Genomic DNA, 20,305 nt, shown 5'->3' with positions numbered 1-20,305 from the left:
GGTGGTGGTGTCTGAGTGGGAGGGGTCAAGGTCTGACGACCAGGTTTAAATACCCTCCAGTAGTTGCTGGTTTGCGGCAGGGTGCTCCGGGCCTTTCCGGTTATCGCTTCTCGGCCTTTTGGCTAAGATCAAGTGTAGTATCTGTTCTTATCAGTTTAATATCTGATACGTCCTCTATACGAGGACTACATATTAAATTGATTTTTTGAGCAGGGAGACGGAAGAGGGGCTTGCTCCGTCCGCTCCACGCATCGACCCGGTATTGCAGTACTTCTGGGAACGGTGCACCTCCTTAAACTGGTTAAAAGTCAGAAAGAAATAAGTTAGGACATGGGTACGGCTTTATGATGTTGCCTTCTCGAGGCTGTTCTCTTTTTAATCTGTTTCATGGTTTTCCCTCCATTTTTCTTCTTTTTTTTTTTTTTTTTTTTTTTAAATACAAATCTATGATCTCATGTTTTTCTCGTCTGTGTTGACCTCTAATTGGCGTGTTAATTTATGCACAGATTATCCCACCCTGACCTTTGTTCAGTCTGCACCCTCCGCAAGAGTCTTAGACCTCCAGCAGAGGAGCGGAAGGCCTGCCGTTAGCCGTCATATCTCGGGTTTCTCTTCAGTCACGTACAAATCTTTCGCCTTTTACTAAAGATTTCCGTGGAGGGGAACGTTGACGAGTTTTGTGTATTTTTGAAGGCTCTGTTGCTGCAGAGCTACACATTTTCTTCCTGTATAATGACAGAGCGACAGCCGTCTTTGGAGCACGCCTTGCCACAAGTTCCTGTAGCAGCAGCTCTTAGCTTCTGTTTGCAGTTCTTGGTGGGAGGAGCCTCCGGTGTGGTGGTGGTGTCTGAGTGGGAGGGGTCAAGGTCTGACGACCAGGTTTAAATACCCTCCAGTAGTTGCTGGTTTGCGGCAGGGTGCTCCGGGCCGGCCGGGCCTTTCCGGTTATCGCTTCTCGGCCTTTTGGCTAAGATCAAGCGTAGTATCTGTTCTTATCAGTTTAATATCTGATACGTCCTCTATACGAGGACTACATATTAAATTGATTTTTTGAGCAGGGAGACGGAAGAGGGGCTTGCTCCGTCCGCTCCACGCATCGACCCGGTATTGCAGTACTTCTGGGAACGGTGCACCTCCTTAAACTGGTTAAAAGTCAGAAAGAAATAAGTTAGGACATGGGTACGGCTTTATGATGTTGCCTTCTCGAGGCTGTTCTCTTTTTAATCTGTTTCATGGTTTTCCCTCCATTTTTCTTCTTTTTTTTTTTTTTTTTTTTTTTTTAAATACAAATCTATGATCTCATGTTTTTCTCGTCTGTGTTGACCTCTAATTGGCGTGTTAATTTATGCACAGATTATCCCACCCTGACCTTTGTTCAGTCTGCACCCTCCGCAAGAGTCTTAGACCTCCAGCAGAGGAGCGGAAGGCCTGCCGTTAGCCGTCATATCTCGGGTTTCTCTTCAGTCACGTACAAATCTTTCGCCTTTTACTAAAGATTTCCGTGGAGGGGAACGTTGACGAGTTTTGTGTATTTTTGAAGGCTCTGTTGCTGCAGAGCTACACATTTTCTTCCTGTATAATGACAGAGCGACAGCTGTCTTTGGAGCACGCCTTGCCACAAGTTCCTGTAGCAGCAGCTCTTAGCTTCTGTTTGCAGTTCTTGGTGGGAGGAGCCTCCGGTGTGGTGGTGGTGTCTGAGTGGGAGGGGTCAAGGTCTGACGACCAGGTTTAAATACCCTCCAGTAGTTGCTGGTTTGCGGCAGGGTGCTCCGGGCCGGCCGGGCCTTTCCGGTTATCGCTTCTCGGCCTTTTGGCTAAGATCAAGTGTAGTATCTGTTCTTATCAGTTTAATATCTGATACGTCCTCTATACGAGGACTACATATTAAATTGATTTTTTGAGCAGGGAGACGGAAGAGGGGCTTGCTCCGTCCGCTCCACGCATCGACCCGGTATTGCAGTACTTCTGGGAACGGTGCACCTCCTTAAACTGGTTAAAAGTCAGAAAGAAATAAGTTAGGACATGGGTACGGCTTTATGATGTTGCCTTCTCGAGGCTGTTCTCTTTTTAATCTGTTTCATGGTTTTCCCTCCATTTTTCTTCTTTTTTTTTTTTTTTTTTTTTTTTTAAATACAAATCTATGATCTCATGTTTTTCTCGTCTGTGTTGACCTCTAATTGGCGTGTTAATTTATGCACAGATTATCCCACCCTGACCTTTGTTCAGTCTGCACCCTCCGCAAGAGTCTTAGACCTCCAGCAGAGGAGCGGAAGGCCTGCCGTTAGCCGTCATATCTCGGGTTTCTCTTCAGTCACGTACAAATCTTTCGCCTTTTACTAAAGATTTCCGTGGAGGGGAACGTTGACGAGTTTTGTGTATTTTTGAAGGCTCTGTTGCTGCAGAGCTACACATTTTCTTCCTGTATAATGACAGAGCGACAGCTGTCTTTGGAGCACGCCTTGCCACAAGTTCCTGTAGCAGCAGCTCTTAGCTTCTGTTTGCAGTTCTTGGTGGGAGGAGCCTCCGGTGTGGTGGTGGTGTCTGAGTGGGAGGGGTCAAGGTCTGACGACCAGGTTTAAATACCCTCCAGTAGTTGCTGGTTTGCGGCAGGGTGCTCCGGGCCTTTCCGGTTATCGCTTCTCGGCCTTTTGGCTAAGATCAAGTGTAGTATCTGTTCTTATCAGTTTAATATCTGATACGTCCTCTATACGAGGACTACATATTAAATTGATTTTTTGAGCAGGGAGACGGAAGAGGGGCTTGCTCCGTCCGCTCCACGCATCGACCCGGTATTGCAGTACTTCTGGGAACGGTGCACCTCCTTAAACTGGTTAAAAGTCAGAAAGAAATAAGTTAGGACATGGGTACGGCTTTATGATGTTGCCTTCTCGAGGCTGTTCTCTTTTTAATCTGTTTCATGGTTTTCCCTCCATTTTTCTTCTTTTTTTTTTTTTTTTTTTTTTTTAAATACAAATCTATGATCTCATGTTTTTCTCGTCTGTGTTGACCTCTAATTGGCGTGTTAATTTATGCACAGATTATCCCACCCTGACCTTTGTTCAGTCTGCACCCTCCGCAAGAGTCTTAGACCTCCAGCAGAGGAGCGGAAGGCCTGCCGTTAGCCGTCATATCTCGGGTTTCTCTTCAGTCACGTACAAATCTTTCGCCTTTTACTAAAGATTTCCGTGGAGGGGAACGTTGACGAGTTTTGTGTATTTTTGAAGGCTCTGTTGCTGCAGAGCTACACATTTTCTTCCTGTATAATGACAGAGCGACAGCCGTCTTTGGAGCACGCCTTGCCACAAGTTCCTGTAGCAGCAGCTCTTAGCTTCTGTTTGCAGTTCTTGGTGGGAGGAGCCTCCGGTGTGGTGGTGGTGTCTGAGTGGGAGGGGTCAAGGTCTGACGACCAGGTTTAAATACCCTCCAGTAGTTGCTGGTTTGCGGCAGGGTGCTCCGGGCCGGCCGGGCCTTTCCGGTTATCGCTTCTCGGCCTTTTGGCTAAGATCAAGCGTAGTATCTGTTCTTATCAGTTTAATATCTGATACGTCCTCTATACGAGGACTACATATTAAATTGATTTTTTGAGCAGGGAGACGGAAGAGGGGCTTGCTCCGTCCGCTCCACGCATCGACCCGGTATTGCAGTACTTCTGGGAACGGTGCACCTCCTTAAACTGGTTAAAAGTCAGAAAGAAATAAGTTAGGACATGGGTACGGCTTTATGATGTTGCCTTCTCGAGGCTGTTCTCTTTTTAATCTGTTTCATGGTTTTCCCTCCATTTTTCTTCTTTTTTTTTTTTTTTTTTTTTTTTTAAATACAAATCTATGATCTCATGTTTTTCTCGTCTGTGTTGACCTCTAATTGGCGTGTTAATTTATGCACAGATTATCCCACCCTGACCTTTGTTCAGTCTGCACCCTCCGCAAGAGTCTTAGACCTCCAGCAGAGGAGCGGAAGGCCTGCCGTTAGCCGTCATATCTCGGGTTTCTCTTCAGTCACGTACAAATCTTTCGCCTTTTACTAAAGATTTCCGTGGAGGGGAACGTTGACGAGTTTTGTGTATTTTTGAAGGCTCTGTTGCTGCAGAGCTACACATTTTCTTCCTGTATAATGACAGAGCGACAGCTGTCTTTGGAGCACGCCTTGCCACAAGTTCCTGTAGCAGCAGCTCTTAGCTTCTGTTTGCAGTTCTTGGTGGGAGGAGCCTCCGGTGTGGTGGTGGTGTCTGAGTGGGAGGGGTCAAGGTCTGACGACCAGGTTTAAATACCCTCCAGTAGTTGCTGGTTTGCGGCAGGGTGCTCCGGGCCTTTCCGGTTATCGCTTCTCGGCCTTTTGGCTAAGATCAAGTGTCGTATCTGTTCTTATCAGTTTAATATCTGATACGTCCTCTATACGAGGACTACATATTAAATTGATTTTTTGAGCAGGGAGACGGAAGAGGGGCTTGCTCCGTCCGCTCCACGCATCGACCCGGTATTGCAGTACTTCTGGGAACGGTGCACCTCCTTAAACTGGTTAAAAGTCAGAAAGAAATAAGTTAGGACATGGGTACGGCTTTATGATGTTGCCTTCTCGAGGCTGTTCTCTTTTTAATCTGTTTCATGGTTTTCCCTCCATTTTTCTTCTTTTTTTTTTTTTTTTTTTTTTTAAATACAAATCTATGATCTCATGTTTTTCTCGTCTGTGTTGACCTCTAATTGGCGTGTTAATTTATGCACAGATTATCCCACCCTGACCTTTGTTCAGTCTGCACCCTCCGCAAGAGTCTTAGACCTCCAGCAGAGGAGCGGAAGGCCTGCCGTTAGCCGTCATATCTCGGGTTTCTCTTCAGTCACGTACAAATCTTTCGCCTTTTACTAAAGATTTCCGTGGAGGGGAACGTTGACGAGTTTTGTGTATTTTTGAAGGCTCTGTTGCTGCAGAGCTACACATTTTCTTCCTGTATAATGACAGAGCGACAGCCGTCTTTGGAGCACGCCTTGCCACAAGTTCCTGTAGCAGCAGCTCTTAGCTTCTGTTTGCAGTTCTTGGTGGGAGGAGCCTCCGGTGTGGTGGTGGTGTCTGAGTGGGAGGGGTCAAGGTCTGACGACCAGGTTTAAATACCCTCCAGTAGTTGCTGGTTTGCGGCAGGGTGCTCCGGGCCGGCCGGGCCTTTCCGGTTATCGCTTCTCGGCCTTTTGGCTAAGATCAAGCGTAGTATCTGTTCTTATCAGTTTAATATCTGATACGTCCTCTATACGAGGACTACATATTAAATTGATTTTTTGAGCAGGGAGACGGAAGAGGGGCTTGCTCCGTCCGCTCCACGCATCGACCCGGTATTGCAGTACTTCTGGGAACGGTGCACCTCCTTAAACTGGTTAAAAGTCAGAAAGAAATAAGTTAGGACATGGGTACGGCTTTATGATGTTGCCTTCTCGAGGCTGTTCTCTTTTTAATCTGTTTCATGGTTTTCCCTCCATTTTTCTTCTTTTTTTTTTTTTTTTTTTTTTTTTAAATACAAATCTATGATCTCATGTTTTTCTCGTCTGTGTTGACCTCTAATTGGCGTGTTAATTTATGCACAGATTATCCCACCCTGACCTTTGTTCAGTCTGCACCCTCCGCAAGAGTCTTAGACCTCCAGCAGAGGAGCGGAAGGCCTGCCGTTAGCCGTCATATCTCGGGTTTCTCTTCAGTCACGTACAAATCTTTCGCCTTTTACTAAAGATTTCCGTGGAGGGGAACGTTGACGAGTTTTGTGTATTTTTGAAGGCTCTGTTGCTGCAGAGCTACACATTTTCTTCCTGTATAATGACAGAGCGACAGCTGTCTTTGGAGCACGCCTTGCCACAAGTTCCTGTAGCAGCAGCTCTTAGCTTCTGTTTGCAGTTCTTGGTGGGAGGAGCCTCCGGTGTGGTGGTGGTGTCTGAGTGGGAGGGGTCAAGGTCTGACGACCAGGTTTAAATACCCTCCAGTAGTTGCTGGTTTGCGGCAGGGTGCTCCGGGCCTTTCCGGTTATCGCTTCTCGGCCTTTTGGCTAAGATCAAGTGTAGTATCTGTTCTTATCAGTTTAATATCTGATACGTCCTCTATACGAGGACTACATATTAAATTGATTTTTTGAGCAGGGAGACGGAAGAGGGGCTTGCTCCGTCCGCTCCACGCATCGACCCGGTATTGCAGTACTTCTGGGAACGGTGCACCTCCTTAAACTGGTTAAAAGTCAGAAAGAAATAAGTTAGGACATGGGTACGGCTTTATGATGTTGCCTTCTCGAGGCTGTTCTCTTTTTAATCTGTTTCATGGTTTTCCCTCCATTTTTCTTCTTTTTTTTTTTTTTTTTTTTTTTTAAATACAAATCTATGATCTCATGTTTTTCTCGTCTGTGTTGACCTCTAATTGGCGTGTTAATTTATGCACAGATTATCCCACCCTGACCTTTGTTCAGTCTGCACCCTCCGCAAGAGTCTTAGACCTCCAGCAGAGGAGCGGAAGGCCTGCCGTTAGCCGTCATATCTCGGGTTTCTCTTCAGTCACGTACAAATCTTTCGCCTTTTACGAAAGATTTCCGTGGAGGGGAACGTTGACGAGTTTTGTGTATTTTTGAAGGCTCTGTTGCTGCAGAGCTACACATTTTCTTCCTGTATAATGACAGAGCGACAGCTGTCTTTGGAGCACGCCTTGCCACAAGTTCCTGTAGCAGCAGCTCTTAGCTTCTGTTTGCAGTTCTTGGTGGGAGGAGCCTCCGGTGTGGTGGTGGTGTCTGAGTGGGAGGGGTCAAGGTCTGACGACCAGGTTTAAATACCCTCCAGTAGTTGCTGGTTTGCGGCAGGGTGCTCCGGGCCTTTCCGGTTATCGCTTCTCGGCCTTTTGGCTAAGATCAAGTGTAGTATCTGTTCTTATTAGTTTAATATCTGATACGTCCTCTATACGAGGACTACATATTAAATTGATTTTTTGAGCAGGGAGACGGAAGAGGGGCTTGCTCCGTCCGCTCCACGCATCGACCCGGTATTGCAGTACTTCTGGGAACGGTGCACCTCCTTAAACTGGTTAAAAGTCAGAAAGAAATAAGTTAGGACATGGGTACGGCTTTATGATGTTGCCTTCTCGAGGCTGTTCTCTTTTTAATCTGTTTCATGGTTTTCCCTCCATTTTTCTTCTTTTTTTTTTTTTTTTTTTTTTTTAAATACAAATCTATGATCTCATGTTTTTCTCGTCTGTGTTGACCTCTAATTGGCGTGTTAATTTATGCACAGATTATCCCACCCTGACCTTTGTTCAGTCTGCACCCTCCGCAAGAGTCTTAGACCTCCAGCAGAGGAGCGGAAGGCCTGCCGTTAGCCGTCATATCTCGGGTTTCTCTTCAGTCACGTACAAATCTTTCGCCTTTTACTAAAGATTTCCGTGGAGGGGAACGTTGACGAGTTTTGTGTATTTTTGAAGGCTCTGTTGCTGCAGAGCTACACATTTTCTTCCTGTATAATGACAGAGCGACAGCCGTCTTTGGAGCACGCCTTGCCACAAGTTCCTGTAGCAGCAGCTCTTAGCTTCTGTTTGCAGTTCTTGGTGGGAGGAGCCTCCGGTGTGGTGGTGGTGTCTGAGTGGGAGGGGTCAAGGTCTGACGACCAGGTTTAAATACCCTCCAGTAGTTGCTGGTTTGCGGCAGGGTGCTCCGGGCCGGCCGGGCCTTTCCGGTTATCGCTTCTCGGCCTTTTGGCTAAGATCAAGCGTAGTATCTGTTCTTATCAGTTTAATATCTGATACGTCCTCTATACGAGGACTACATATTAAATTGATTTTTTGAGCAGGGAGACGGAAGAGGGGCTTGCTCCGTCCGCTCCACGCATCGACCCGGTATTGCAGTACTTCTGGGAACGGTGCACCTCCTTAAACTGGTTAAAAGTCAGAAAGAAATAAGTTAGGACATGGGTACGGCTTTATGATGTTGCCTTCTCGAGGCTGTTCTCTTTTTAATCTGTTTCATGGTTTTCCCTCCATTTTTCTTCTTTTTTTTTTTTTTTTTTTTTTTTAAATACAAATCTATGATCTCATGTTTTTCTCGTCTGTGTTGACCTCTAATTGGCGTGTTAATTTATGCACAGATTATCCCACCCTGACCTTTGTTCAGTCTGCACCCTCCGCAAGAGTCTTAGACCTCCAGCAGAGGAGCGGAAGGCCTGCCGTTAGCCGTCATATCTCGGGTTTCTCTTCAGTCACGTACAAATCTTTCGCCTTTTACTAAAGATTTCCGTGGAGGGGAACGTTGACGAGTTTTGTGTATTTTTGAAGGCTCTGTTGCTGCAGAGCTACACATTTTCTTCCTGTATAATGACAGAGCGACAGCCGTCTTTGGAGCACGCCTTGCCACAAGTTCCTGTAGCAGCAGCTCTTAGCTTCTGTTTGCAGTTCTTGGTGGGAGGAGCCTCCGGTGTGGTGGTGGTGTCTGAGTGGGAGGGGTCAAGGTCTGACGACCAGGTTTAAATACCCTCCAGTAGTTGCTGGTTTGCGGCAGGGTGCTCCGGGCCGGCCGGGCCTTTCCGGTTATCGCTTCTCGGCCTTTTGGCTAAGATCAAGTGTAGTATCTGTTCTTATCAGTTTAATATCTGATACGTCCTCTATACGAGGACTACATATTAAATTGATTTTTTGAGCAGGGAGACGGAAGAGGGGCTTGCTCCGTCCGCTCCACGCATCGACCCGGTATTGCAGTACTTCTGGGAACGGTGCACCTCCTTAAACTGGTTAAAAGTCAGAAAGAAATAAGTTAGGACATGGGTACGGCTTTATGATGTTGCCTTCTCGAGGCTGTTCTCTTTTTAATCTGTTTCATGGTTTTCCCTCCATTTTTCTTCTTTTTTTTTTTTTTTTTTTTTTTAAATACAAATCTATGATCTCATGTTTTTCTCGTCTGTGTTGACCTCTAATTGGCGTGTTAATTTATGCACAGATTATCCCACCCTGACCTTTGTTCAGTCTGCACCCTCCGCAAGAGTCTTAGACCTCCAGCAGAGGAGCGGAAGGCCTGCCGTTAGCCGTCATATCTCGGGTTTCTCTTCAGTCACGTACAAATCTTTCGCCTTTTACTAAAGATTTCCGTGGAGGGGAACGTTGACGAGTTTTGTGTATTTTTGAAGGCTCTGTTGCTGCAGGGCTACACATTTTCTTCCTGTATAATGACAGAGCGACAGCTGTCTTTGGAGCACGCCTTGCCACAAGTTCCTGTAGCAGCAGCTCTTAGCTTCTGTTTGCAGTTCTTGGTGGGAGGAGCCTCCGGTGTGGTGGTGGTGTCTGAGTGGGAGGGGTCAAGGTCTGACGACCAGGTTTAAATACCCTCCAGTAGTTGCTGGTTTGCGGCAGGGTGCTCCGGGCCTTTCCGGTTATCGCTTCTCGGCCTTTTGGCTAAGATCAAGTGTAGTATCTGTTCTTATCAGTTTAATATCTGATACGTCCTCTATACGAGGACTACATATTAAATTGATTTTTTGAGCAGGGAGACGGAAGAGGGGCTTGCTCCGTCCGCTCCACGCATCGACCCGGTATTGCAGTACTTCTGGGAACGGTGCACCTCCTTAAACTGGTTAAAAGTCAGAAAGAAATAAGTTAGGACATGGGTACGGCTTTATGATGTTGCCTTCTCGAGGCTGTTCTCTTTTTAATCTGTTTCATGGTTTTCCCTCCATTTTTCTTCTTTTTTTTTTTTTTTTTTTTTTTAAATACAAATCTATGATCTCATGTTTTTCTCGTCTGTGTTGACCTCTAATTGGCGTGTTAATTTATGCACAGATTATCCCACCCTGACCTTTGTTCAGTCTGCACCCTCCGCAAGAGTCTTAGACCTCCAGCAGAGGAGCGGAAGGCCTGCCGTTAGCCGTCATATCTCGGGTTTCTCTTCAGTCACGTACAAATCTTTCGCCTTTTACTAAAGATTTCCGTGGAGGGGAACGTTGACGAGTTTTGTGTATTTTTGAAGGCTCTGTTGCTGCAGAGCTACACATTTTCTTCCTGTATAATGACAGAGCGACAGCCGTCTTTGGAGCACGCCTTGCCACAAGTTCCTGTAGCAGCAGCTCTTAGCTTCTGTTTGCAGTTCTTGGTGGGAGGAGCCTCCGGTGTGGTGGTGGTGTCTGAGTGGGAGGGGTCAAGGTCTGACGACCAGGTTTAAATACCCTCCAGTAGTTGCTGGTTTGCGGCAGGGTGCTCCGGGCCGGCCGGGCCTTTCCGGTTATCGCTTCTCGGCCTTTTGGCTAAGATCAAGCGTAGTATCTGTTCTTATCAGTTTAATATCTGATACGTCCTCTATACGAGGACTACATATTAAATTGATTTTTTGAGCAGGGAGACGGAAGAGGGGCTTGCTCCGTCCGCTCCACGCATCGACCCGGTATTGCAGTACTTCTGGGAACGGTGCACCTCCTTAAACTGGTTAAAAGTCAGAAAGAAATAAGTTAGGACATGGGTACGGCTTTATGATGTTGCCTTCTCGAGGCTGTTCTCTTTTTAATCTGTTTCATGGTTTTCCCTCCATTTTTCTTCTTTTTTTTTTTTTTTTTTTTTTTTTAAATACAAATCTATGATCTCATGTTTTTCTCGTCTGTGTTGACCTCTAATTGGCGTGTTAATTTATGCACAGATTATCCCACCCTGACCTTTGTTCAGTCTGCACCCTCCGCAAGAGTCTTAGACCTCCAGCAGAGGAGCGGAAGGCCTGCCGTTAGCCGTCATATCTCGGGTTTCTCTTCAGTCACGTACAAATCTTTCGCCTTTTACTAAAGATTTCCGTGGAGGGGAACGTTGACGAGTTTTGTGTATTTTTGAAGGCTCTGTTGCTGCAGAGCTACACATTTTCTTCCTGTATAATGACAGAGCGACAGCTGTCTTTGGAGCACGCCTTGCCACAAGTTCCTGTAGCAGCAGCTCTTAGCTTCTGTTTGCAGTTCTTGGTGGGAGGAGCCTCCGGTGTGGTGGTGGTGTCTGAGTGGGAGGGGTCAAGGTCTGACGACCAGGTTTAAATACCCTCCAGTAGTTGCTGGTTTGCGGCAGGGTGCTCCGGGCCTTTCCGGTTATCGCTTCTCGGCCTTTTGGCTAAGATCAAGTGTAGTATCTGTTCTTATCAGTTTAATATCTGATACGTCCTCTATACGAGGACTACATATTAAATTGATTTTTTGAGCAGGGAGACGGAAGAGGGGCTTGCTCCGTCCGCTCCACGCATCGACCCGGTATTGCAGTACTTCTGGGAACGGTGCACCTCCTTAAACTGGTTAAAAGTCAGAAAGAAATAAGTTAGGACATGGGTACGGCTTTATGATGTTGCCTTCTCGAGGCTGTTCTCTTTTTAATCTGTTTCATGGTTTTCCCTCCATTTTTCTTCTTTTTTTTTTTTTTTTTTTTTTTTAAATACAAATCTATGATCTCATGTTTTTCTCGTCTGTGTTGACCTCTAATTGGCGTGTTAATTTATGCACAGATTATCCCACCCTGACCTTTGTTCAGTCTGCACCCTCCGCAAGAGTCTTAGACCTCCAGCAGAGGAGCGGAAGGCCTGCCGTTAGCCGTCATATCTCGGGTTTCTCTTCAGTCACGTACAAATCTTTCGCCTTTTACTAAAGATTTCCGTGGAGGGGAACGTTGACGAGTTTTGTGTATTTTTGAAGGCTCTGTTGCTGCAGAGCTACACATTTTCTTCCTGTATAATGACAGAGCGACAGCCGTCTTTGGAGCACGCCTTGCCACAAGTTCCTGTAGCAGCAGCTCTTAGCTTCTGTTTGCAGTTCTTGGTGGGAGGAGCCTCCGGTGTGGTGGTGGTGTCTGAGTGGGAGGGGTCAAGGTCTGACGACCAGGTTTAAATACCCTCCAGTAGTTGCTGGTTTGCGGCAGGGTGCTCCGGGCCGGCCGGGCCTTTCCGGTTATCGCTTCTCGGCCTTTTGGCTAAGATCAAGCGTAGTATCTGTTCTTATCAGTTTAATATCTGATACGTCCTCTATACGAGGACTACATATTAAATTGATTTTTTGAGCAGGGAGACGGAAGAGGGGCTTGCTCCGTCCGCTCCACGCATCGACCCGGTATTGCAGTACTTCTGGGAACGGTGCACCTCCTTAAACTGGTTAAAAGTCAGAAAGAAATAAGTTAGGACATGGGTACGGCTTTATGATGTTGCCTTCTCGAGGCTGTTCTCTTTTTAATCTGTTTCATGGTTTTCCCTCCATTTTTCTTCTTTTTTTTTTTTTTTTTTTTTTTTTTAAATACAAATCTATGATCTCATGTTTTTCTCGTCTGTGTTGACCTCTAATTGGCGTGTTAATTTATGCACAGATTATCCCACCCTGACCTTTGTTCAGTCTGCACCCTCCGCAAGAGTCTTAGACCTCCAGCAGAGGAGCGGAAGGCCTGCCGTTAGCCGTCATATCTCGGGTTTCTCTTCAGTCACGTACAAATCTTTCGCCTTTTACTAAAGATTTCCGTGGAGGGGAACGTTGACGAGTTTTGTGTATTTTTGAAGGCTCTGTTGCTGCAGAGCTACACATTTTCTTCCTGTATAATGACAGAGCGACAGCTGTCTTTGGAGCACGCCTTGCCACAAGTTCCTGTAGCAGCAGCTCTTAGCTTCTGTTTGCAGTTCTTGGTGGGAGGAGCCTCCGGTGTGGTGGTGGTGTCTGAGTGGGAGGGGTCAAGGTCTGACGACCAGGTTTAAATACCCTCCAGTAGTTGCTGGTTTGCGGCAGGGTGCTCCGGGCCTTTCCGGTTATCGCTTCTCGGCCTTTTGGCTAAGATCAAGTGTAGTATCTGTTCTTATCAGTTTAATATCTGATACGTCCTCTATACGAGGACTACATATTAAATTGATTTTTTGAGCAGGGAGACGGAAGAGGGGCTTGCTCCGTCCGCTCCACGCATCGACCCGGTATTGCAGTACTTCTGGGAACGGTGCACCTCCTTAAACTGGTTAAAAGTCAGAAAGAAATAAGTTAGGACATGGGTACGGCTTTATGATGTTGCCTTCTCGAGGCTGTTCTCTTTTTAATCTGTTTCATGGTTTTCCCTCCATTTTTCTTCTTTTTTTTTTTTTTTTTTTTTTTTAAATACAAATCTATGATCTCATGTTTTTCTCGTCTGTGTTGACCTCTAATTGGCGTGTTAATTTATGCACAGATTATCCCACCCTGACCTTTGTTCAGTCTGCACCCTCCGCAAGAGTCTTAGACCTCCAGCAGAGGAGCGGAAGGCCTGCCGTTAGCCGTCATATCTCGGGTTTCTCTTCAGTCACGTACAAATCTTTCGCCTTTTACTAAAGATTTCCGTGGAGGGGAACGTTGACGAGTTTTGTGTATTTTTGAAGGCTCTGTTGCTGCAGAGCTACACATTTTCTTCCTGTATAATGACAGAGCGACAGCCGTCTTTGGAGCACGCCTTGCCACAAGTTCCTGTAGCAGCAGCTCTTAGCTTCTGTTTGCAGTTCTTGGTGGGAGGAGCCTCCGGTGTGGTGGTGGTGTCTGAGTGGGAGGGGTCAAGGTCTGACGACCAGGTTTAAATACCCTCCAGTAGTTGCTGGTTTGCGGCAGGGTGCTCCGGGCCGGCCGGGCCTTTCCGGTTATCGCTTCTCGGCCTTTTGGCTAAGATCAAGCGTAGTATCTGTTCTTATCAGTTTAATATCTGATACGTCCTCTATACGAGGACTACATATTAAATTGATTTTTTGAGCAGGGAGACGGAAGAGGGGCTTGCTCCGTCCGCTCCACGCATCGACCCGGTATTGCAGTACTTCTGGGAACGGTGCACCTCCTTAAACTGGTTAAAAGTCAGAAAGAAATAAGTTAGGACATGGGTACGGCTTTATGATGTTGCCTTCTCGAGGCTGTTCTCTTTTTAATCTGTTTCATGGTTTTCCCTCCATTTTTCTTCTTTTTTTTTTTTTTTTTTTTTTTTAAATACAAATCTATGATCTCATGTTTTTCTCGTCTGTGTTGACCTCTAATTGGCGTGTTAATTTATGCACAGATTATCCCACCCTGACCTTTGTTCAGTCTGCACCCTCCGCAAGAGTCTTAGACCTCCAGCAGAGGAGCGGAAGGCCTGCCGTTAGCCGTCATATCTCGGGTTTCTCTTCAGTCACGTACAAATCTTTCGCCTTTTACTAAAGATTTCCGTGGAGGGGAACGTTGACGAGTTTTGTGTATTTTTGAAGGCTCTGTTGCTGCAGAGCTACACATTTTCTTCCTGTATAATGACAGAGCGACAGCCGTCTTTGGAGCACGCCTTGCCACAAGTTCCTGTAGCAGCAGCTCTTAGCTTCTGTTTGCAGTTCTTGGTGGGAGGAGCCTCCGGTGTGGTGGTGGTGTCTGAGTGGGAGGGGTCAAGGTCTGACGACCAGGTTTAAATACCCTCCAGTAGTTGCTGGTTTGCGGCAGGGTGCTCCGGGCCGGCCGGGCCTTTCCGGTTATCGCTTCTCGGCCTTTTGGCTAAGATCAAGTGTAGTATCTGTTCTTATCAGTTTAATATCTGATACGTCCTCTATACGAGGACTACATATTAAATTGATTTTTTGAGCAGGGAGACGGAAGAGGGGCTTGCTCCGTCCGCTCCACGCATCGACCCGGTATTGCAGTACTTCTGGGAACGGTGCACCTCCTTAAACTGGTTAAAAGTCAGAAAGAAATAAGTTAGGACATGGGTACGGCTTTATGATGTTGCCTTCTCGAGGCTGTTCTCTTTTCAATCTGTTTCATGGTTTTCCCTCCATTTTTCTTCTTTTTTTTTTTTTTTTTTTTTTTTTTAAATACAAATCTATGATCTCATGTTTTTCTCGTCTGTGTTGACCTCTAATTGGCGTGTTAATTTATGCACAGATTATCCCACCCTGACCTTTGTTCAGTCTGCACCCTCCGCAAGAGTCTTAGACCTCCAGCAGAGGAGCGGAAGGCCTGCCGTTAGCCGTCATATCTCGGGTTTCTCTTCAGTCACGTACAAATCTTTCGCCTTTTACTAAAGATTTCCGTGGAGGGGAACGTTGACGAGTTTTGTGTATTTTTGAAGGCTCTGTTGCTGCAGAGCTACACATTTTCTTCCTGTATAATGACAGAGCGACAGCTGTCTTTGGAGCACGCCTTGCCACAAGTTCCTGTAGCAGCAGCTCTTAGCTTCTGTTTGCAGTTCTTGGTGGGAGGAGCCTCCGGTGTGGTGGTGGTGTCTGAGTGGGAGGGGTCAAGGTCTGACGACCAGGTTTAAATACCCTCCAGTAGTTGCTGGTTTGCGGCAGGGTGCTCCGGGCCTTTCCGGTTATCGCTTCTCGGCCTTTTGGCTAAGATCAAGTGTAGTATCTGTTCTTATCAGTTTAATATCTGATACGTCCTCTATACGAGGACTACATATTAAATTGATTTTTTGAGCAGGGAGACGGAAGAGGGGCTTGCTCCGTCCGCTCCACGCATCGACCCGGTATTGCAGTACTTCTGGGAACGGTGCACCTCCTTAAACTGGTTAAAAGTCAGAAAGAAATAAGTTAGGACATGGGTACGGCTTTATGATGTTGCCTTCTCGAGGCTGTTCTCTTTTTAATCTGTTTCATGGTTTTCCCTCCATTTTTCTTCTTTTTTTTTTTTTTTTTTTTTTTTAAATACAAATCTATGATCTCATGTTTTTCTCGTCTGTGTTGACCTCTAATTGGCGTGTTAATTTATGCACAGATTATCCCACCCTGACCTTTGTTCAGTCTGCACCCTCCGCAAGAGTCTTAGACCTCCAGCAGAGGAGCGGAAGGCCTGCCGTTAGCCGTCATATCTCGGGTTTCTCTTCAGTCACGTACAAATCTTTCGCCTTTTACTAAAGATTTCCGTGGAGGGGAACGTTGACGAGTTTTGTGTATTTTTGAAGGCTCTGTTGCTGCAGAGCTACACATTTTCTTCCTGTATAATGACAGAGCGACAGCCGTCTTTGGAGCACGCCTTGCCACAAGTTCCTGTAGCAGCAGCTCTTAGCTTCTGTTTGCAGTTCTTGGTGGGAGGAGCCTCCGGTGTGGTGGTGGTGTCTGAGTGGGAGGGGTCAAGGTCTGACGACCAGGTTTAAATACCCTCCAGTAGTTGCTGGTTTGCGGCAGGGTGCTCCGGGCCTTTCCGGTTATCGCTTCTCGGCCTTTTGGCTAAGATCAAGTGTAGTATCTGTTCTTATCAGTTTAATATCTGATACGTCCTCTATACGAGGACTACATATTAAATTGATTTTTTGAGCAGGGAGACGGAAGAGGGGCTTGCTCCGTCCGCTCCACGCATCGACCCGGTATTGCAGTACTTCTGGGAACGGTGCACCTCCTTAAACTGGTTAAAAGTCAGAAAGAAATAAGTTAGGACATGGGTACGGCTTTATGATGTTGCCTTCTCGAGGCTGTTCTCTTTTTAATCTGTTTCATGGTTTTCCCTCCATTTTTCTTCTTTTTTTTTTTTTTTTTTTTTTTTAAATACAAATCTATGATCTCATGTTTTTCTCGTCTGTGTTGACCTCTAATTGGCGTGTTAATTTATGCACAGATTATCCCACCCTGACCTTTGTTCAGTCTGCACCCTCCGCAAGAGTCTTAGACCTCCAGCAGAGGAGCGGAAGGCCTGCCGTTAGCCGTCATATCTCGGGTTTCTCTTCAGTCACGTACAAATCTTTCGCCTTTTACTAAAGATTTCCGTGGAGGGGAACGTTGACGAGTTTTGTGTATTTTTGAAGGCTCTGTTGCTGCAGAGCTACACATTTTCTTCCTGTATAATGACAGAGCGACAGCCGTCTTTGGAGCACGCCTTGCCACAAGTTCCTGTAGCAGCAGCTCTTAGCTTCTGTTTGCAGTTCTTGGTGGGAGGAGCCTCCGGTGTGGTGGTGGTGTCTGAGTGGGAGGGGTCAAGGTCTGACGACCAGGTTTAAATACCCTCCAGTAGTTGCTGGTTTGCGGCAGGGTGCTCCGGGCCGGCCGGGCCTTTCCGGTTATCGCTTCTCGGCCTTTTGGCTAAGATCAAGCGTAGTATCTGTTCTTATCAGTTTAATATCTGATACGTCCTCTATACGAGGACTACATATTAAATTGATTTTTTGAGCAGGGAGACGGAAGAGGGGCTTGCTCCGTCCGCTCCACGCATCGACCCGGTATTGCAGTACTTCTGGGAACGGTGCACCTCCTTAAACTGGTTAAAAGTCAGAAAGAAATAAGTTAGGACATGGGTACGGCTTTATGATGTTGCCTTCTCGAGGCTGTTCTCTTTTTAATCTGTTTCATGGTTTTCCCTCCATTTTTCTTCTTTTTTTTTTTTTTTTTTTTTTTAAATACAAATCTATGATCTCATGTTTTTCTCGTCTGTGTTGACCTCTAATTGGCGTGTTAATTTATGCACAGATTATCCCACCCTGACCTTTGTTCAGTCTGCACCCTCCGCAAGAGTCTTAGACCTCCAGCAGAGGAGCGGAAGGCCTGCCGTTAGCCGTCATATCTCGGGTTTCTCTTCAGTCACGTACAAATCTTTCGCCTTTTACTAAAGATTTCCGTGGAGGGGAACGTTGACGAGTTTTGTGTATTTTTGAAGGCTCTGTTGCTGCAGAGCTACACATTTTCTTCCTGTATAATGACAGAGCGACAGCCGTCTTTGGAGCACGCCTTGCCACAAGTTCCTGTAGCAGCAGCTCTTAGCTTCTGTTTGCAGTTCTTGGTGGGAGGAGCCTCCGGTGTGGTGGTGGTGTCTGAGTGGGAGGGGTCAAGGTCTGACGACCAGGTTTAAATACCCTCCAGTAGTTGCTGGTTTGCGGCAGGGTGCTCCGGGCCGGCCGGGCCTTTCCGGTTATCGCTTCTCGGCCTTTTGGCTAAGATCAAGCGTAGTATCTGTTCTTATCAGTTTAATATCTGATACGTCCTCTATACGAGGACTACATATTAAATTGATTTTTTGAGCAGGGAGACGGAAGAGGGGCTTGCTCCGTCCGCTCCACGCATCGACCCGGTATTGCAGTACTTCTGGGAACGGTGCACCTCCTTAAACTGGTTAAAAGTCAGAAAGAAATAAGTTAGGACATGGGTACGGCTTTATGATGTTGCCTTCTCGAGGCTGTTCTCTTTTTAATCTGTTTCATGGTTTTTCCTCCATTTTTCTTCTTTTTTTTTTTTTTTTTAAATACAAATCTATGATCTCATGTTTTTCTCGTCTGTGTTGACCTCTAATTGGCGTGTTAATTTATGCACAGATTATCCCACCCTGACCTTTGTTCAGTCTGCACCCTCCGCAAGAGTCTTAGACCTCCAGCAGAGGAGCGGAAGGCCTGCCGTTAGCCGTCATATCTCGGGTTTCTCTTCAGTCACGTACAAATCTTTCGCCTTTTACTAAAGATTTCCGTGGAGGGGAACGTTGACGAGTTTTGTGTATTTTTGAAGGCTCTGTTGCTGCAGAGCTACACATTTTCTTCCTGTATAATGACAGAGCGACAGCCGTCTTTGGAGCACGCCTTGCCACAAGTTCCTGTAGCAGCAGCTCTTAGCTTCTGTTTGCAGTTCTTGGTGGGAGGAGCCTCCGGTGTGGTGGTGGTGTCTGAGTGGGAGGGGTCAAGGTCTGACGACCAGGTTTAAATACCCTCCAGTAGTTGCTGGTTTGCGGCAGGGTGCTCCGGGCCGGCCGGGCCTTTCCGGTTATCGCTTCTCGGCCTTTTGGCTAAGATCAAGCGTAGTATCTGTTCTTATCAGTTTAATATCTGATACGTCCTCTATACGAGGACTACATATTAAATTGATTTTTTGAGCAGGGAGACGGAAGAGGGGCTTGCTCCGTCCGCTCCACGCATCGACCCGGTATTGCAGTACTTCTGGGAACGGTGCACCTCCTTAAACTGGTTAAAAGTCAGAAAGAAATAAGTTAGGACATGGGTACGGCTTTATGATGTTGCCTTCTCGAGGCTGTTCTCTTTTTAATCTGTTTCATGGTTTTCCCTCCATTTTTCTTCTTTTTTTTTTTTTTTTTTTTTTTAAATACAAATCTATGATCTCATGTTTTTCTCGTCTGTGTTGACCTCTAATTGGCGTGTTAATTTATGCACAGATTATCCCACCCTGACCTTTGTTCAGTCTGCACCCTCCGCAAGAGTCTTAGACCTCCAGCAGAGGAGCGGAAGGCCTGCCGTTAGCCGTCATATCTCGGGTTTCTCTTCAGTCACGTACAAATCTTTCGCCTTTTACTAAAGATTTCCGTGGAGGGGAACGTTGACGAGTTTTGTGTATTTTTGAAGGCTCTGTTGCTGCAGAGCTACACATTTTCTTCCTGTATAATGACAGAGCGACAGCCGTCTTTGGAGCACGCCTTGCCACAAGTTCCTGTAGCAGCAGCTCTTAGCTTCTGTTTGCAGTTCTTGGTGGGAGGAGCCTCCGGTGTGGTGGTGGTGTCTGAGTGGGAGGGGTCAAGGTCTGACGACCAGGTTTAAATACCCTCCAGTAGTTGCTGGTTTGCGGCAGGGTGCTCCGGGCCGGCCGGGCCTTTCCGGTTATCGCTTCTCGGCCTTTTGGCTAAGATCAAGCGTAGTATCTGTTCTTATCAGTTTAATATCTGATACGTCCTCTATACGAGGACTACATATTAAATTGATTTTTTGAGCAGGGAGACGGAAGAGGGGCTTGCTCCGTCCGCTCCACGCATCGACCCGGTATTGCAGTACTTCTGGGAACGGTGCACCTCCTTAAACTGGTTAAAAGTCAGAAAGAAATAAGTTAGGACATGGGTACGGCTTTATGATGTTGCCTTCTCGAGGCTGTTCTCTTTTTAATCTGTTTCATGGTTTTCCCTCCATTTTTCTTCTTTTTTTTTTTTTTTTTTTTTTTTAAATACAAATCTATGATCTCATGTTTTTCTCGTCTGTGTTGACCTCTAATTGGCGTGTTAATTTATGCACAGATTATCCCACCCTGACCTTTGTTCAGTCTGCACCCTCCGCAAGAGTCTTAGACCTCCAGCAGAGGAGCGGAAGGCCTGCCGTTAGCCGTCATATCTCGGGTTTCTCTTCAGTCACGTACAAATCTTTCGCCTTTTACTAAAGATTTCCGTGGAGGGGAACGTTGACGAGTTTTGTGTATTTTTGAAGGCTCTGTTGCTGCAGAGCTACACATTTTCTTCCTGTATAATGACAGAGCGACAGCCGTCTTTGGAGCACGCCTTGCCACAAGTTCCTGTAGCAGCAGCTCTTAGCTTCTGTTTGCAGTTCTTGGTGGGAGGAGCCTCCGGTGTGGTGGTGGTGTCTGAGTGGGAGGGGTCAAGGTCTGACGACCAGGTTTAAATACCCTCCAGTAGTTGCTGGTTTGCGGCAGGGTGCTCCGGGCCGG

The 20,305-nt window shown here is 46.4% G+C and overlaps 48 non-coding genes across 48 annotated transcripts; all 48 read left to right on the top strand.

Moving 5' to 3' along the window:
* The first annotated feature begins 102 nt into the window (after positions 1–102).
* Positions 103–293, top strand: LOC136688123 (U2 spliceosomal RNA). The gene has a single exon (XR_010800832.1). It is a non-coding gene; the product is annotated as a U2 spliceosomal RNA (small nuclear RNA).
* Positions 294–598: 305 nt separating this feature from the next.
* On the top strand, positions 599–712 carry LOC136688606 (U5 spliceosomal RNA). Its single transcript, XR_010801299.1, has one exon. It is a non-coding gene; the product is annotated as a U5 spliceosomal RNA (small nuclear RNA).
* Positions 713–947: 235 nt separating this feature from the next.
* LOC136688279 (U2 spliceosomal RNA) lies at positions 948–1,138 on the top strand. Its single transcript, XR_010800986.1, has one exon. It is a non-coding gene; the product is annotated as a U2 spliceosomal RNA (small nuclear RNA).
* A 307-nt stretch (positions 1,139–1,445) lies between these two features.
* Positions 1,446–1,559, top strand: LOC136688605 (U5 spliceosomal RNA). Its single transcript, XR_010801298.1, has one exon. It is a non-coding gene; the product is annotated as a U5 spliceosomal RNA (small nuclear RNA).
* A 235-nt stretch (positions 1,560–1,794) lies between these two features.
* LOC136688122 (U2 spliceosomal RNA) lies at positions 1,795–1,985 on the top strand. The gene has a single exon (XR_010800831.1). It is a non-coding gene; the product is annotated as a U2 spliceosomal RNA (small nuclear RNA).
* A 307-nt stretch (positions 1,986–2,292) lies between these two features.
* On the top strand, positions 2,293–2,406 carry LOC136688604 (U5 spliceosomal RNA). The gene has a single exon (XR_010801297.1). It is a non-coding gene; the product is annotated as a U5 spliceosomal RNA (small nuclear RNA).
* Positions 2,407–2,632: 226 nt separating this feature from the next.
* On the top strand, positions 2,633–2,823 carry LOC136688121 (U2 spliceosomal RNA). The gene has a single exon (XR_010800830.1). It is a non-coding gene; the product is annotated as a U2 spliceosomal RNA (small nuclear RNA).
* Positions 2,824–3,129: 306 nt separating this feature from the next.
* On the top strand, positions 3,130–3,243 carry LOC136688603 (U5 spliceosomal RNA). The gene has a single exon (XR_010801296.1). It is a non-coding gene; the product is annotated as a U5 spliceosomal RNA (small nuclear RNA).
* A 235-nt stretch (positions 3,244–3,478) lies between these two features.
* LOC136688278 (U2 spliceosomal RNA) lies at positions 3,479–3,669 on the top strand. The gene has a single exon (XR_010800985.1). It is a non-coding gene; the product is annotated as a U2 spliceosomal RNA (small nuclear RNA).
* A 307-nt stretch (positions 3,670–3,976) lies between these two features.
* Positions 3,977–4,090, top strand: LOC136688602 (U5 spliceosomal RNA). The gene has a single exon (XR_010801295.1). It is a non-coding gene; the product is annotated as a U5 spliceosomal RNA (small nuclear RNA).
* A 226-nt stretch (positions 4,091–4,316) lies between these two features.
* LOC136688373 (U2 spliceosomal RNA) lies at positions 4,317–4,507 on the top strand. Its single transcript, XR_010801075.1, has one exon. It is a non-coding gene; the product is annotated as a U2 spliceosomal RNA (small nuclear RNA).
* A 305-nt stretch (positions 4,508–4,812) lies between these two features.
* Positions 4,813–4,926, top strand: LOC136688601 (U5 spliceosomal RNA). Its single transcript, XR_010801294.1, has one exon. It is a non-coding gene; the product is annotated as a U5 spliceosomal RNA (small nuclear RNA).
* A 235-nt stretch (positions 4,927–5,161) lies between these two features.
* On the top strand, positions 5,162–5,352 carry LOC136688277 (U2 spliceosomal RNA). Its single transcript, XR_010800984.1, has one exon. It is a non-coding gene; the product is annotated as a U2 spliceosomal RNA (small nuclear RNA).
* Positions 5,353–5,659: 307 nt separating this feature from the next.
* Positions 5,660–5,773, top strand: LOC136688600 (U5 spliceosomal RNA). Its single transcript, XR_010801293.1, has one exon. It is a non-coding gene; the product is annotated as a U5 spliceosomal RNA (small nuclear RNA).
* Positions 5,774–5,999: 226 nt separating this feature from the next.
* On the top strand, positions 6,000–6,190 carry LOC136688120 (U2 spliceosomal RNA). The gene has a single exon (XR_010800829.1). It is a non-coding gene; the product is annotated as a U2 spliceosomal RNA (small nuclear RNA).
* Positions 6,191–6,496: 306 nt separating this feature from the next.
* Positions 6,497–6,610, top strand: LOC136688799 (U5 spliceosomal RNA). The gene has a single exon (XR_010801487.1). It is a non-coding gene; the product is annotated as a U5 spliceosomal RNA (small nuclear RNA).
* Positions 6,611–6,836: 226 nt separating this feature from the next.
* LOC136688229 (U2 spliceosomal RNA) lies at positions 6,837–7,027 on the top strand. The gene has a single exon (XR_010800935.1). It is a non-coding gene; the product is annotated as a U2 spliceosomal RNA (small nuclear RNA).
* A 306-nt stretch (positions 7,028–7,333) lies between these two features.
* On the top strand, positions 7,334–7,447 carry LOC136688599 (U5 spliceosomal RNA). Its single transcript, XR_010801292.1, has one exon. It is a non-coding gene; the product is annotated as a U5 spliceosomal RNA (small nuclear RNA).
* Positions 7,448–7,682: 235 nt separating this feature from the next.
* LOC136688276 (U2 spliceosomal RNA) lies at positions 7,683–7,873 on the top strand. The gene has a single exon (XR_010800983.1). It is a non-coding gene; the product is annotated as a U2 spliceosomal RNA (small nuclear RNA).
* A 306-nt stretch (positions 7,874–8,179) lies between these two features.
* Positions 8,180–8,293, top strand: LOC136688598 (U5 spliceosomal RNA). Its single transcript, XR_010801291.1, has one exon. It is a non-coding gene; the product is annotated as a U5 spliceosomal RNA (small nuclear RNA).
* A 235-nt stretch (positions 8,294–8,528) lies between these two features.
* LOC136688119 (U2 spliceosomal RNA) lies at positions 8,529–8,719 on the top strand. Its single transcript, XR_010800828.1, has one exon. It is a non-coding gene; the product is annotated as a U2 spliceosomal RNA (small nuclear RNA).
* Positions 8,720–9,024: 305 nt separating this feature from the next.
* Positions 9,025–9,138, top strand: LOC136688793 (U5 spliceosomal RNA). Its single transcript, XR_010801481.1, has one exon. It is a non-coding gene; the product is annotated as a U5 spliceosomal RNA (small nuclear RNA).
* Positions 9,139–9,364: 226 nt separating this feature from the next.
* Positions 9,365–9,555, top strand: LOC136688118 (U2 spliceosomal RNA). Its single transcript, XR_010800827.1, has one exon. It is a non-coding gene; the product is annotated as a U2 spliceosomal RNA (small nuclear RNA).
* A 305-nt stretch (positions 9,556–9,860) lies between these two features.
* LOC136688597 (U5 spliceosomal RNA) lies at positions 9,861–9,974 on the top strand. Its single transcript, XR_010801290.1, has one exon. It is a non-coding gene; the product is annotated as a U5 spliceosomal RNA (small nuclear RNA).
* Positions 9,975–10,209: 235 nt separating this feature from the next.
* Positions 10,210–10,400, top strand: LOC136688275 (U2 spliceosomal RNA). The gene has a single exon (XR_010800982.1). It is a non-coding gene; the product is annotated as a U2 spliceosomal RNA (small nuclear RNA).
* A 307-nt stretch (positions 10,401–10,707) lies between these two features.
* On the top strand, positions 10,708–10,821 carry LOC136688596 (U5 spliceosomal RNA). The gene has a single exon (XR_010801289.1). It is a non-coding gene; the product is annotated as a U5 spliceosomal RNA (small nuclear RNA).
* A 226-nt stretch (positions 10,822–11,047) lies between these two features.
* On the top strand, positions 11,048–11,238 carry LOC136688117 (U2 spliceosomal RNA). The gene has a single exon (XR_010800826.1). It is a non-coding gene; the product is annotated as a U2 spliceosomal RNA (small nuclear RNA).
* Positions 11,239–11,544: 306 nt separating this feature from the next.
* Positions 11,545–11,658, top strand: LOC136688595 (U5 spliceosomal RNA). Its single transcript, XR_010801288.1, has one exon. It is a non-coding gene; the product is annotated as a U5 spliceosomal RNA (small nuclear RNA).
* Positions 11,659–11,893: 235 nt separating this feature from the next.
* LOC136688274 (U2 spliceosomal RNA) lies at positions 11,894–12,084 on the top strand. Its single transcript, XR_010800981.1, has one exon. It is a non-coding gene; the product is annotated as a U2 spliceosomal RNA (small nuclear RNA).
* A 308-nt stretch (positions 12,085–12,392) lies between these two features.
* Positions 12,393–12,506, top strand: LOC136688594 (U5 spliceosomal RNA). Its single transcript, XR_010801287.1, has one exon. It is a non-coding gene; the product is annotated as a U5 spliceosomal RNA (small nuclear RNA).
* Positions 12,507–12,732: 226 nt separating this feature from the next.
* LOC136688116 (U2 spliceosomal RNA) lies at positions 12,733–12,923 on the top strand. Its single transcript, XR_010800825.1, has one exon. It is a non-coding gene; the product is annotated as a U2 spliceosomal RNA (small nuclear RNA).
* Positions 12,924–13,229: 306 nt separating this feature from the next.
* LOC136688593 (U5 spliceosomal RNA) lies at positions 13,230–13,343 on the top strand. The gene has a single exon (XR_010801286.1). It is a non-coding gene; the product is annotated as a U5 spliceosomal RNA (small nuclear RNA).
* A 235-nt stretch (positions 13,344–13,578) lies between these two features.
* On the top strand, positions 13,579–13,769 carry LOC136688273 (U2 spliceosomal RNA). Its single transcript, XR_010800980.1, has one exon. It is a non-coding gene; the product is annotated as a U2 spliceosomal RNA (small nuclear RNA).
* A 306-nt stretch (positions 13,770–14,075) lies between these two features.
* Positions 14,076–14,189, top strand: LOC136688591 (U5 spliceosomal RNA). Its single transcript, XR_010801285.1, has one exon. It is a non-coding gene; the product is annotated as a U5 spliceosomal RNA (small nuclear RNA).
* A 235-nt stretch (positions 14,190–14,424) lies between these two features.
* On the top strand, positions 14,425–14,615 carry LOC136688115 (U2 spliceosomal RNA). The gene has a single exon (XR_010800824.1). It is a non-coding gene; the product is annotated as a U2 spliceosomal RNA (small nuclear RNA).
* A 308-nt stretch (positions 14,616–14,923) lies between these two features.
* Positions 14,924–15,037, top strand: LOC136688590 (U5 spliceosomal RNA). The gene has a single exon (XR_010801284.1). It is a non-coding gene; the product is annotated as a U5 spliceosomal RNA (small nuclear RNA).
* Positions 15,038–15,263: 226 nt separating this feature from the next.
* LOC136688114 (U2 spliceosomal RNA) lies at positions 15,264–15,454 on the top strand. The gene has a single exon (XR_010800823.1). It is a non-coding gene; the product is annotated as a U2 spliceosomal RNA (small nuclear RNA).
* A 306-nt stretch (positions 15,455–15,760) lies between these two features.
* LOC136688589 (U5 spliceosomal RNA) lies at positions 15,761–15,874 on the top strand. The gene has a single exon (XR_010801283.1). It is a non-coding gene; the product is annotated as a U5 spliceosomal RNA (small nuclear RNA).
* Positions 15,875–16,100: 226 nt separating this feature from the next.
* LOC136688113 (U2 spliceosomal RNA) lies at positions 16,101–16,291 on the top strand. The gene has a single exon (XR_010800822.1). It is a non-coding gene; the product is annotated as a U2 spliceosomal RNA (small nuclear RNA).
* Positions 16,292–16,597: 306 nt separating this feature from the next.
* Positions 16,598–16,711, top strand: LOC136688588 (U5 spliceosomal RNA). The gene has a single exon (XR_010801282.1). It is a non-coding gene; the product is annotated as a U5 spliceosomal RNA (small nuclear RNA).
* Positions 16,712–16,946: 235 nt separating this feature from the next.
* LOC136688272 (U2 spliceosomal RNA) lies at positions 16,947–17,137 on the top strand. Its single transcript, XR_010800979.1, has one exon. It is a non-coding gene; the product is annotated as a U2 spliceosomal RNA (small nuclear RNA).
* A 305-nt stretch (positions 17,138–17,442) lies between these two features.
* LOC136688587 (U5 spliceosomal RNA) lies at positions 17,443–17,556 on the top strand. The gene has a single exon (XR_010801281.1). It is a non-coding gene; the product is annotated as a U5 spliceosomal RNA (small nuclear RNA).
* Positions 17,557–17,791: 235 nt separating this feature from the next.
* LOC136688271 (U2 spliceosomal RNA) lies at positions 17,792–17,982 on the top strand. The gene has a single exon (XR_010800978.1). It is a non-coding gene; the product is annotated as a U2 spliceosomal RNA (small nuclear RNA).
* Positions 17,983–18,281: 299 nt separating this feature from the next.
* Positions 18,282–18,395, top strand: LOC136688586 (U5 spliceosomal RNA). Its single transcript, XR_010801279.1, has one exon. It is a non-coding gene; the product is annotated as a U5 spliceosomal RNA (small nuclear RNA).
* Positions 18,396–18,630: 235 nt separating this feature from the next.
* LOC136688270 (U2 spliceosomal RNA) lies at positions 18,631–18,821 on the top strand. The gene has a single exon (XR_010800977.1). It is a non-coding gene; the product is annotated as a U2 spliceosomal RNA (small nuclear RNA).
* Positions 18,822–19,126: 305 nt separating this feature from the next.
* On the top strand, positions 19,127–19,240 carry LOC136688585 (U5 spliceosomal RNA). The gene has a single exon (XR_010801278.1). It is a non-coding gene; the product is annotated as a U5 spliceosomal RNA (small nuclear RNA).
* A 235-nt stretch (positions 19,241–19,475) lies between these two features.
* LOC136688269 (U2 spliceosomal RNA) lies at positions 19,476–19,666 on the top strand. Its single transcript, XR_010800976.1, has one exon. It is a non-coding gene; the product is annotated as a U2 spliceosomal RNA (small nuclear RNA).
* Positions 19,667–19,972: 306 nt separating this feature from the next.
* Positions 19,973–20,086, top strand: LOC136688584 (U5 spliceosomal RNA). The gene has a single exon (XR_010801277.1). It is a non-coding gene; the product is annotated as a U5 spliceosomal RNA (small nuclear RNA).
* Positions 20,087–20,305: the final 219 nt, after the last annotated feature.

The sequence above is a fragment of the Hoplias malabaricus genome, chromosome 2 (genome assembly GCF_029633855.1).
Source record: "Hoplias malabaricus isolate fHopMal1 chromosome 2, fHopMal1.hap1, whole genome shotgun sequence".
NCBI classification, from domain to species: domain Eukaryota; kingdom Metazoa; phylum Chordata; class Actinopteri; order Characiformes; family Erythrinidae; genus Hoplias; species Hoplias malabaricus.
This window is presented reverse-complemented; position numbering and strand designations above follow the sequence as displayed.